The 13,674-nt window shown below is 40.6% G+C and overlaps 1 protein-coding gene across 1 annotated transcript in view; it reads right to left on the reverse strand.

The window, feature by feature from the left end:
• sox5 (SRY-box transcription factor 5) overlaps positions 1–13,178 on the reverse strand; it is a 199,839-nt gene extending 186,661 nt beyond the window's left edge. Inside the window, exons 1-2 of the mRNA XM_054753930.1 lie at positions 13,029–13,178; positions 2,699–2,902 (exon numbers count right to left, since the gene is read on the reverse strand). The gene's annotated coding sequence lies outside the window, so the exon portion shown is untranslated. The remainder of the gene's footprint in view (positions 1–2,698; positions 2,903–13,028) is intronic.
• Between the last annotated feature and the right edge of the window lie 496 nt (positions 13,179–13,674).

Genomic DNA, 13,674 nt, shown 5'->3' on the forward strand with positions numbered 1-13,674 from the left:
TGCCAAATGTATCCAAGCTTGGATGTTTTATTTCTGTAATAAAAGGCTTCCTTTCCTCTCGACTTTTTGTCACGTCATACGCAACCGGTACTTGCCAAAAATTCTTAAAATGACTTTGTTGTTGCTTTCGGCTTGTTGGCAGCTTCCCCGACCACTTTCCTTCTTGTTCTTTCATCACATTGAAAGAGATGTCCAGTTGTATTATGAGTAGTGGTCGTAGCATTATCAATATTGATATTAACACTGTGTGGACCCAAATAAGAATAGAATGAAAAAGAAGTAATCTTCCATTTTCACAGTCTTGACAGCATACAGCAAGCAGAGCTTGTTCACATGTTTTAAACGCCATAGGAAAGGTTAAGGCCAGTATATGCTCTTTTTACAGGCCTTGGGTAACTCGTGTCAAGTAAACAATTGGCTCTAGTGAATCACTCAACAATAGCTGTATTTTTAGAGCAGTGAATGTGGCAGTCAGCTATGTATGGCCCTGAAGCTGTACACACTTTTGGTCTGTAATGACTTATATGTTACAGGTGTGGAAGAACAACAGACGTATACGTCCATGTTCAGTCAGTCGTATTCTGTTATAGATCAGTGGTGATAAAACAGCTCGCTTGCAATTGACCTTTTGGTAGTACAGATAACAACCAGAACATTCCTGCCTTGAAAAGTAATTCTATGAGAAGTGTTGCAGAGAGATAATGAAAACAGATCACTTAAGCCTATTCACACGCCACTGCTTTCGGCAGCCATGCTAACACACAGTAGAGATGGACGGATAGTGAGTATGATGGAGAGAACAATTCATTTCCGAGGCGAAGCCATTCTTTTTGCAATTTAGATACAGTATATGCTTTGAGTAGTAGTCGTAGTAGTAGTACAACTACAAACTTCAGTCCACCTGTCTCTTCCTTCTAAACAGATGGCGGCAGAAGAAGACAGGGATATGCACCAGCAATCCGCCACATGTTTGGGACTTTATTTACAGCTTTGTGCCTTGTACGAGATCAACACCCCATTAATGCACTGACGCTTACATTTGTCAGCTGAGCCTTGCATGTGTATATTTGTCGGGGAGAGGACTTCATCAGTTGAATTGGGGGAATATCTTTGAGAGACTGACAGGTGTCACTGTCTGTCTGAGTCTTACCTTTCGCTAAAAATGTTTTTCGGGCCGCGGGACACACACTTGCAGAGAGCAAGTCATGTGTGGCTTTATGTGTGCGTTAAGAGTGTCACAGTACAAAATGTATCATAAATGAACAATAAATGGGAGATCAGCAGCAAGTTATACTTGTAAATACTGTATATACTGTAAATATAGCAGACATTCATTCATTCATTAGGACTGAGCTATACTCACATTAGGGGTGGGACTTTGAGCGGAAAAATAACCAATGGCTCAGGAGGTAGAACAGGTCATCCAGAAAATGGAATGTTGGGCAAGACACTTCACCCGCCTTGCCTCCAGTGCTGCCCACACTGGTGTATAAATGTGAATGAATGTTTGGTGGTGGTCAGGGAGGCCAGAGGTGCAAATTGGCAGCCACGTTTCCCAGGGCAGCTGAGACTACAGATGTAGATTACCAACACCTGTGTGTGACTGAGGAGTGAAGTGGTTCGGGTACCTTGGACAGCGCTAAATAAAATGATTAGTCACATATGGTGTTGGTATCTGGTGTGGCCACCATTTGCCTCACATATGAGAGTACGCTAGCCATGCAAGAACGGGGATGTTTCAAGAAATTGTGCACAGATCCTTGCAGCATGCATTACCATGCTGCAACACCAGGCGACGGTGATGGACGAATGGCAGAGCAACAGGGCTCAGTATCGCTGTTCGTTCAAAAAGCATAAAATGTACCTCTCATTGTCCAGAACATACACCTGCCCATACCATAACACCAGTGGCACCACTCGAGCCACAACACAGGTGCATTTCACAAAGGCACAGGATAAGGAGGAGGATACTCTTTGATGTAAAGTAAACAAATAATAAACCAAACACATTTATTGAGTAGCATAAAAATGCTGAAGAGAGTTTTCAGCCCCCTAAATCAGGCCAAACTGCATCTCCCATGAAACTGGTTTTAAAAATTGAGTTTAGATGATTTGGACATGGGCCCAGTCTGGTTCAATTGGTTGCGGTCAGGCAACAGCACCACTGGAATAATTTTGCTGTCAGTGTTATCACAGATTGAACGTTGACTACTTGAATAATGGCCTTGTGACAGATACATATTTTGACAAGCAGAAAAATCAGTTTACAACTTTGAGCTTTGGAAAACCACAGTCAGAAATGTCATCAGTCATATTGAATCTTTTGTGGATGAAAATTACATTATTTTCATTTTTCATTGAAAAGGCATGCTTATAACAGAATAAAGTACGTCAATCATGAGTGTTTATAGGCTGAACGCAAAAAGGATAGTTTTAACAAACAATCCCAACTACAAATCAAGCCTTTCTATTGGACCGTCTCTTCCTACTCCACCACGTTGCTTTTCCCTGCGGGCAGAGTGGTGATTGGTGGAAAAAGCTCACCCCTCAATCCAATCCGCCAGCAGGCTTTAAATGTGAATGGTGTAGGAAGAGCTGGTAGTGCGTAAAGCTACAGAGACATGCCCAGCTCTGTGAACTACACAGTACTCTACCTTAGAGACATCGTTTTTATGCAAGGTGGGAGGTATTGACTTACTGGATGTTGCGCTGGTAGCGGAGATGCTTGTTCCTGTGAGGTGTGACCCAAGGCAAAGGCAGGGAGGAGATCAGGGCGAGAAGGGGGGTTGAGGGAGGCGGTCGTTGCTCCTGTTGAAGGTGCTTTGAGTGCTCGCATTGATTCGTGTCACTTCTCGGTCTCTCTCTCTTCACCACTTTCCTGCACTCTCTCCCCTCGCCTTCACTTCACATAACACACACATGCATGCACAAAACAATGACACACAAATTACACAACGCAGACACACCAGAGGGAAAACACGTCAAATAGATTCTTCTTCAACAATAGGCACACTGTCTAATGTAAGAATAACTGTATTTTCCACAGGAATCCTAACATCCGTTTGCCTGTACAATTTTCAAAGATCCAAGTTTGCAAAGGAAAAATGTGTAATATGCATGCCAGGCCAGAAGATGGCAATGTCACAACATGTGGGTTTAGAACAGGCGTCGACAATCCAAGGGTCCGGAGTCGCATGCGGGTCTTCAGCCTCCTTGTTGCGGCTCCCTTCTCAGAGCGTGGTGATTTTTTTTAACACCAAAGTAGGAGAAATGTGCATTTTCAACAAGACTCACCGACAGTCTGTGAATGCATCTAGACTAAGTTCTGACTGCTGATTGGATGAGCAAGGGAAGGGGAGGTAGGCTAGTGTATGTAGTGAGTCTCACTGGAGAGAAAAAAAAGGTGAGCGAGTTTTGAGTTGAGTCTGGAGCAAGTTGCTGCACAGTAAAATACAACTATGTAATTAACGAGAGCATCGCAATAAGTTTTAGAACGAGAAGCGCGCTGTATTTATTTGTTTGGAGCCCGTGACATGCTAATCACAGAGGTGGTGACTCGAGGAGAGGCAAATAGTGTGCCACAGGAGCTGACTGTGCATTGACCGCTTGTGACTGCTGTGAGTGGGGGCGGACCTCTCGGCAGCAACTCCAGAACAATACCTGCTTTCACTTAGTCTACCAAAAAACAGTGCAGTCACTAAGTATCGAACTACCAATGCCTACATTTGGGGCTAGTCGCCAAGAGGGTTTGGAAAGTCACCAGATTTAGCGAGAAAAGCAACACTGGGCTGCACATGGGACGGGAGGCCATTCACAGATGGAGAATACATGAAAGGATCGTTGATAAAAATATCACAGCATCTATTCTCCCAATTAAAAAACAAACAAGGAATGATTCAGAAAATGAAAGAATACCTCTTTCTGCAAAGACAGTCAAGGATAGGACAAATAGAATGGTCATTGATGACAATTCAGCAGTCGAAAAAGCAAACATCACTGATATGCAGAAAAGTGGCTGTGTTTTGTTTTAATTTTAAACGAATATGGGAACCAGTCAAAAAGGCTGTGTTTCAATGATTTCAGAGTAGGCCTACACATGCTCGCTGCACTTGTGTTTGTTGAATTTTTTTCGTTGTAACAGGTCCAGTTGATGGCATTGTAAGTCTGCACAGTCAGAGGGACTTCAGCTTGCATAACGCAAGCGGTACTCAACTAGCTTGTCAACACAGTGTAAACGGATAGACGGTCATCAAACAGAACGACAGTCTTACTCACGTTGTGAACCAAAAAACAAACAGCACAGCATGCAACAGGTCATTTAACACTACAACAATGAACTACCACTCCATGTGATTAACAATGACTCAGAGCGAAAACATGAATGTTTCTTTAATCTCCAATTATTAGTCCAAAAATATTGAAAGGCAAGTCATATATAGCATTCTGGTCTAGTAGTATTTTTTGGATGTGCACGTAAACTACGCAAGAGGTTTTGAAAGGGAAGGAGCGAGCCAACGTACCATATGCTAGCGCCTCGTCATAATCCAAGCGTCAGAGACTGAACCCAAAACTGAAATCGGCAAAATGCACTAAAATGCACACCTGGAGAGCAGCTTAGCATACAAGCGCATTTCAGCCTCAAAATGCGAGTACAAAAAGTAGATGTTGGCAGTTCTGCAGTATATGTGCCCTGTGATTGAATGTCAACCAGTCTCGGCTCCAGCTCACCTGCAACCCTAATGAGGACAAGTGCAAGGAGAATGAATGGATGGACTTGAAATAGTCCACATAATAAAAAATCCTGCCAAGTATCAATGATAACCGCAACCTTGAACAATAAAAATAAACACTTCAACTCGAAGTAATCCAAAAAGTCAGGAAGGTTACAGTAATGCTGTGTTATGAAGTGATTCACATAAGAAAACGCAGATGCGAGTGTGATGAATGCACTTTTGTCCATGCTACGTGGCAAATTCAATAGTTTTACGCACACCACAGTCTTTCCACCTTGGCAGAGGTCTTCTACCCGTATGTACTTGCATTTTTCCAAATAATAAACAGGACATGCAAGTGTTTATGGACTACCTTATTTAGAGCATGAGCAATTTCATTCCAACTAAATGAAATGATTCATCCCTTGCCTCACTGTACCTCCCCTATTCCCCGTGTACGCTTCCTCCTTATTCTAATGTGCATTTTGCTGCCCACTGTACCTTGTAAATGCCACAATGTGCCTGAGCAGAGGAGGAAAAGGGCTCAGGGGCAATCAGCAAATGTGCGGGGGCAGACTGGATGTGCTTCAAAGGCTGACAAAACTATATAATATGCTTGATCCCTGTCCAATTCACTTTCACAGTTCAACGGTTAGCCTTCAGTTAAAGCTACGGAAAACAAAAGGGAGTCATTGGCGTCGTCTTCATTCTAAAGTTAGCTCACACAAGAGGCTGTGTGGGGGGGACGCCGTGGTAAAACAACGAAGTTGGGTTTGACACACAATTTTATTCATTCAATGCTGCATCTAAGTAAGGAGGCACACAGACAACTCCTTGGCGCGGTGTTAATTACAACGACTATTAGCCTTTCTGATATTCCGATAAAACAAAAATCCATTATTCCTTATTAAGCAATCACCCTACATCTGGAAAATAAAACTGACAGACTTTGTTCATACTTGCATTACTTGTGTAACAGTCCAAACAAAAGGCCCACATTCTTTCCGACTGTTACGACACTGTGTTTGTTAAAACTATCTGAGGTGCAACCTTTGTTTTTCCATTTGGTTTTTAATACATCAAGACTGAGCATCCAAATGTCTTAATTTGTTGAAAGTTGCGCCAAATTATTAATCATGCGAAACACTGCCGCCATGTCTGTTTATTTGGGTGGTGGTTTGTTTATGGGTGAGATTAGGGAATAAAACGAGCATGATTTGTGTCGCTTGGCGTGAGAACGGTCCTATTGTTAGTTATCTGTATGTTCATCAGTTCTTCCTTGGTTTGATGTCAATTTATTTTGTACACAGTACAACCCCAATTTTCTGTTTATTACCAAACCATTGGTGCATACCTCACCCTTATTTTCCTCTGGCATGTATGCACAAATAAGGACAGTGCAGTCAATCGGCGACATGAATGAATTAAAGCAAAGGCGTATGTACAAACACACAAAACCAGCAGGTATTCCTTGCGGTCATGCTAGTTTCATAAAATTTGGCAGCGTGCCCCAGACCCCTGCTGCCTGAGGCTTGAGAGTCTGGCCAAAATGTTGAGGCAGCCCCTAAAACCTGTACTTCAAATAAAAAGGCCATTTATATGTAGAAATGAGGCCTCGATTACGGAAAATAAAAGCTAATAACTTTCTTCTATGTTCACTGTGTTGTGACTTCATTTAAAAACAGTTGTCAATATGAAATAAACAAAATGTTTTATTTTCAAAACATTTTCAAAAAAAGAAAATCAAATGACTTTTCATACCATAAGAATACAATCATGAAAAAAATAAAAACGAATATCAATAATTAAGCTAAAAAAATTAAAAAGTAGTAAATAGTTCATACATACATAAACATAATGTAAGTATTTAGTGTTACATAGTCGCATTTTTGCACAACATCAAAATGTACCTTCAAATTTATCGCCACGCACTGTGCATAAAAAAAGTCAACTTTATTAGAACTACTAGTGATTGCTTTTGCTATGTAAATTTGTTTGTTGTGAAAAAAGTTATTAAAAGCCAACTGTACTACACATATTCATTTCATGTAATAGTTAGAAATGAGTTAAAGTTTACTTTATAGGTGTTTTTAGAAAGACATGTCAATAATCTAACCCCAATGCAAAGTAACGCTTTTAATGACTGCTGCTAGTCACATAGCCCAGTCTTAAAGTCCCTCTAGTGGCCAAAGCTACACATTACACCTCATGATAATCTGCAGGTCGCTCTTCCCTTTGACTTTTTATCACATGCATGCACCATGATACATCCACAGATTTGCCTTGTTATTTATTCCCAGACTGAGGAACAAGAGGGGCGCACAGGAAGTCGTTGGAGTATAAACAAGGCGCAATGAAGGAAGCAGGGGTCAAGGCGGCGCTTCCTGTTGAAAGCCACCGCTTGTGTGCTTGCAGGCAAGCCAAATTCCTATTGTTGATATTCCTTCAGTGGCTACACGAGAGGTTTTGCTGGATTTGTAGGAGAGGGTGAATGTAAAACTTCTGTATTTCACAAAAAGGGTTAACATTTTTGTACTTCTTGCTTTTGCTCCTATATAGATTGCTAAATCAGTCATTGTTCTGGTGCATTTGTCTGTTAAATAACAAATATAACTCCAATCTGATTTAATTCCTGTGTTTCCAATGCTTTTATTCAATATATTTGAGAATGCAACCTCCGCTCAATGTCATTTAGCAGTTATGAAAGCCCCCTCTATTGTGACATGTTCACTTTGGATTACATTCTATGCAGCATCTGGCCAGCATTATTTTAGCATATCATGATGAATTTATAATCTGGTATTATTGCAGCATTATTGTCAGTCAATTACAGTAATAGGACTATAATGATTTGAAAAAGGTTTACATTTTGGGTAGCAGACAGGATGTAAGCAATCTCCCATTCCCACACTGGCAGATTAAGCGCAAAAGAATGGCATTTTGATTTTGATTTTTTTTTTTTTTTAAGTGCACACTCCTTTTGTCTTTTTGAATTCAGCACTGCTTCCCACACATCTCCTCCTGAAAAAGTCCCAACATCAGCACTTTGGAGAAGATGCAGTGCAACCAAATTTAAAGGGAAGGCATATGGTGAACATGAGAATGATCTTGACCGACTTAGCAATAGCATCTGTATTTTAACAGTCTATCAGCTGTGGTGAAGGGAGGGGTGTTTGTGGGGGTGGGGGAGTGCAATGCAAAAAGCTCTGAGGGATTTGGGAGATAGGATATGATTGCATTTATGTCCCATCAAGCCGCTTGCTGGATCCAGGGGAATGCCTAATATACGTCTGTATTTGGTCACCAGCTTACATCTGTCTGCTTATGGATTTATGACTTCAAAAAAAAACTATTTTGTTCAAAAAAAATAAATAATAAAAAAAAAGGCCGCATCTCAACACAGCCAGTGACTAATAACTAAAACCGACAGGGATGGTGGAAACACACACACACGAATACAGTGACAACCACATGCAACAAAGGGGAGCAAATATGACACATTTTCTTGACAGTAGTATAAAATTCCACCACCCCTCAAGCCTGCCATATATTACACAGTATACTCTATATATAAGCCCTCAACACACACAAATATGTTATTAACATGTTCGATTTGTACGTTCATTTGTTTGGTTGACATATACATCTATTGTGTTAAAAGTGCTCATGTTAATTACCAATAACACTGAAAAGCATATTTCCTGTGTTAGGTGTGTGCTCCGATGGTGACATTTACCCTTTTTTCTATTTTTCACCTCTGAAAGACAATCCTGTCAGAGACTGGGGGGTGGGGAGGTTTGAGTGACAGTACAGCGAGAACGCTTATTGTCGGAACTGAGCATTCCATATTGTTGTGGTGCTTTTTTTAAATTTATTTTCTCTTATATAAAGTCCCAATCAAAATTGTAAGACCAGTTAAAAAATTGGAATAATTGACATTTTGCACTGTTGGATCTTGGAGAGCTTCAAATTGCAAAAAGAAGAATTGCGAGTGAGTCACGAAAAATTCTGAGTAAGCAATTCTTTGCAACCACTAAACCGAAATAGGTTGTTCATCATTCATCAAAAGTTTAAAGACCATACCTAAAAAAACCCACTAAAATAAGAATAAAATATTTTTAAAAAAGGACTCTGTAGTGAGTAGCTGCACTACTCTTATTAATCACCTCAAAAATTGGTTTGGGCATGCTTGATGCCAGTGTTTGAAGGAGACGAGTGGGAATGTTGCTCCAGGAGGTGAACATGGCTTCACGGAGGGCATCCACTGTCAGGAACTGATGTCCATTTTTGTAAACTTCCATTGTCATCCATCCCCTAATGGACGGTCCAAAATTGTGAGGTTATTCCTCTGGAAGAAGTCCTTTGTCAGACAGGCACTGTGAACTACACCGTTGTCCTGTTGAAAAATCCAGTCATTACCGCACAGATGTCCCCTGCAACATCTCTACATAGCCATCTGTCGTTTGACGCCCCTGCACAACCTGAAGCTCCATTGTTCTACAGTATTGGAACAATGGAGGACACACAGGGCACATATACCCAGATCATGGTGGTGCCCCCTCCACTGTGCCGTGTGGAAAACATCTCAGATGGGTTCTCCTTGTCATGCTAGTAAAGTTGGAAGCCATCAGGACCGTCAATACCGTCGGCTCACATTTTCATGTTTGAGACTCTTCGTCTCCGATATATTTCATACAATATTAACAATTAAATAAGTTCTGTTCTAGTTCTGTTCTGTTCTGTTGTAATTTATGTTTTTTACCTTGTAATTAACCTGAGTCCCAGCGGCAAACACCCCCTTGCTTCTTTTTTGGTTTGATCCACATCACTTGTGGTGGGCTTTTGATCACGTTTGTCCCGAATGGGGGTGCGAGTATCACGCCAGTAGAGGGCGCCCATCTGCCACACATTTTTGCAGACTTGATGAGGATTTGATGAGCTGAGCATTAGTAAATAGGATTCTTTTTTTCCTTCCTCTCCCTGCGGCGCCCCTGGAGAAGGCCGCCCTGGCCAATTTCCCATGCGGCCCATAGCTAGAACCGCCGCTGCCAAACAACCTTCATTTGGGCCAACGATTGTCCCACGTGTTAATGAACAGCCGATCGAATCCTCTCTCTCAGGACCAGTGACATTTTTTGGTTCTACCACTTGACTTGTTTGTTCCATAACCCTCAGGATCTTTGGAGAAGTTTAAAATGACTGTCTTACTGCATCCAGCCTCAGTAGCAATGGCTCTGCTCACGCAGCTCAACAATCTGGCCGCAGCCAAAGAGAGAAAGCTTTTTTGCCTTTGCCATCAAGAGATCACGACAGTGTGAATACCTGACAGAAATGCGTTTAAAAGGTTGTGGTCTGAAACCTTTGATCAGCTGAAGAACAGCCTATTTCACTTTAATGCTTGTTTGGAATAAATTGCTTTTTCAAAACATTTTTTGTCTCTCCCATTTCTTCTTGCATTTTGAAACTCTACATATCACCTCCTTAAGATCCAACAGTGCAAAATGTAAATTCTTGCAATTTTTGACTGGTTTTAAAATTTAGATGATGTGTATATCTTTTAATACTATGCCCACTTCTTGTGTGGCAGGCTTTTGCTGGAACACTCGAGCAGATGGAGTAAGCCTGTTAACATTTCCAAAAGACGCCATCCACCGCGTCAGTTTCTACGGTATTATGTTCAGCATATTTTGAGGACAGTTGTTTTGATACTGTGCCTCGGATAAAGGAAAGTTTGGGACTGAATGTGGATTACCGGAGTGTGCTTCTATACCGTTAGCTGTCCTGACTAGCTTTCCTCAATCCAGACCGGGGAAAACACATGCACTGATGCAAATGGAAATAAAGTCAAAAACTCAGGAGACGTTTGACTGGAAAAGCAGGCCAAGGCGGCTAAAGTTTTTTGAACTAGTTATATTCTTCAAATTTTAGAATAATATTGGTTTTCATGCCCAATTTCAAGGCTTGCTAAACAGGGACAGCTTCTCGCTCATCTTGTATCTTGCAGTCTCTGCATACTGTAGATCTGTCAGTGTCAAATCTCCGCCAGTTACACTACATACCTGTTGTGGTCAATTCTGGCTTCCGAAACTGATATTAGTGTAAGAAGACAGTGTTTTTTATGTAAATGGTGAGAAAGTATTATATACATGTATGTCGTAAGTTATTAATGTATTAATAACTACTCATCACAAGACAATATCAGTGAATGTTATTGTTGTGAATACTTATCTTTCTTCGCTGCGAGTCCATGGCTATGGCAGTGGTTCAGGAAACTCAGTCAGGGGGGTGTTTGACAATTACAACTTCATTTCACTCGTATTTTATAGTTGTTTACTGGCGGACGACAGCAGTGTAACAAAAGCATTTTATAAGTGAATACTTTTATTTTTTTGTACTTTTTTTTTTTTTCCCAAAAAAATTTTAGTGTCGGGAGCAGTTTAAGAGTAAGGCTCTAACATATGACTCTATATGACACATGACTCACTGGGGCTTGCTGTGTACTGTCATACATTAATGTCTGATGTGTTTTTAATCATTATGTTTAAGTATTGCTTCATAATATTTTGGAAACAGCATAAACTGCTGTTATATTAGTAACAAAAAAAAAATTCATGCATGTGACCATTTAAACCCGTGGCGCCATTACCTTGTTAATCTGTCATCGCTTGTGGCATTTAAAAGGCAGGTGATTTATTGCCAGCTCAGACACGGAGGTGAGGTCATGGCCTGTGTGAGAGGCACGACCTGCGACAAGTCATTGTTCCTGGCGCCGACAGGAAATGTCCAACACGGGGCTTCCTGGGGCTGATGGTATGACTCCTGAGGGCAGTGTGTTCGTACATATAACTTATAGTCATGTGAAAAACGTGGCTACTATGTATGCGTTTGTGTAAGTTAACTCCTCTACTCCTGAACCGCTGGATACAAAAGGGTGAAAATTTGGCAAAACATGCATGGTCACAGTGTTGCCTGTGCTATTACTTTTCTGGCAAATACAGTAGATCCCAGTACAGTGAATAACCAAAAGAAATCCAATAATGGACGCACTCATACAAAATGATGACACTCTTCGCCCTATAGGTCTCACACAAATGTGCAGCAAATCAGATATCAGCAAATATGTGGGACCGCAAATGCTGAATCACGAATACGCCACTGTACACCCCATGGTGGTCCTGTTATAAAACCGCAGAGTTTGACTCCATAAGCCGGACTGACCTGAAATTTCTCACACTGCTCAATGCGCTTCACAAAACACACAAGAAGAACTAATAGCGGCACTACGCAAACTCAATTAGCTGCATCTGTGTTTGACGTGCCAATAATAAAGGGTGTTCTTTCCCCAGAGACCCCTCGTGCAAAATGATTTTTGATAATACTGTACACCTTTGCTTGCTATACCTTCTTTGCTTATCCAAAGGCAGTGTGGACAATTTTCCTCTTTTCAGTCTCACTCAAAAGCCTTCTTTCTCATTTAGGAAATATGGTAGGCTTTTTTGTCTTTTGCTGCAATGCTGAAAGCCTTTTGACCCAACAAGTAGGGTTTTGTTGACAGATTAATGCTTTCACACTGACATTAGCTTGAATCGTCACAGGCCGGCAGCACCCCTACAAAACAAATGCCCTTGAATTTTCCCCAAATAATCCCCCTTGTGTGACTGTTAGTGCAGGGTTGCTCTCAGAGCCCCTGTGAAAATGTCCACCTATTATTTGTCTTCCCGTCACTTTGTGTGCTCGCTTTCATGCCTAATCATTGTATTTACCAAAGTGCCGCCTTCACCTTTTGATGGGTGCTGATGCAGATGAATAAAAAGGGCAGCTGACAAGTGCAACCTGGCATTAAACGTTGACAGTGAAGTGAGAAAGGGAGGCAGAGAAACAATAAAACACAATGCTAAGATTTCTTTTTTTAAAATCCTTAAAGTGCAACCAAAGTCCCATTTTCTCCACAATGGATGCACCAAGACTGCCATCCATCTACGACTAAAATGTATGGATGGCATGAGAACTGCACGAGAAATGTATGGATGCATGAGAACAGCTGCTAACAAAGTTGCAAACAGGGGCAGATTGAGCAGGTTTTAATATACTATAATGGCGGAAATAAATTGTATTTTTTTTAAATACCCATTTAAAAAAATATGCAAATACATAAACATCAAATTAAGAAAATAGATTGTCACTGTCACAATGTGGTTAAGCTTGATTAAAGGCAAGCGCGTGCATTTCTATAAAAAGAAAGAAAGAAAGAAAGAAAGAAAGAAAGAAAGAAAGAAAGAAAGACAGAAAGAAAGAAACACACGAAACGTGACTCACATTGATGGGAAGATCTACTTTTCAAATCACCATTTCACTTAAATACAGAGATGAAGACGTAAAATTAATGTAAACCTGCTTCCTTTCATTTTCAACTTGTAATAAGGGCACTGATTGACAACAGCGTTTGGTAAACAGGTAATGGCTAATTGGACCGTACCACTAGCAAAGGGGGGGTGATACCAAGTACAATATTGTAAATCTCAACCAACATACGACTAACGCAGTATTAACTAATAAAAAGAAATTATTTTTATTCAAAACTTATCACATAATACAGTGAATTCACCCAAATATTACTTTAAAATAGGTATTTACATTTAATCCTTACACAAAAGACCCCTGCCATGAAGCCAGGACCCGTCAGGAAAAAACAAATGGTACTCAAGAGTACTTGGGAAACTTTTGACTGTTACACCGGAAGAGGAAGAAAACGAGTAAAGTTCAGTTAGCGTTTAATGTGTTTTTATTACCATTTTAAACAACTGTATGCACGTACTATATTATAGTTTTACAGTAAATTACACTTGAAGACATAAGACTCCAGGAGATGAACCAATTCATAAACCACACAAAACATTTCAAAAATAAATATTCAAAAAATCAACACCCACACAATAACATACAATGAAATTAAAGACAAAAA

The sequence above is a fragment of the Dunckerocampus dactyliophorus genome, chromosome 15 (assembly GCF_027744805.1).
Source record: "Dunckerocampus dactyliophorus isolate RoL2022-P2 chromosome 15, RoL_Ddac_1.1, whole genome shotgun sequence".
Taxonomy (NCBI): domain Eukaryota; kingdom Metazoa; phylum Chordata; class Actinopteri; order Syngnathiformes; family Syngnathidae; genus Dunckerocampus; species Dunckerocampus dactyliophorus.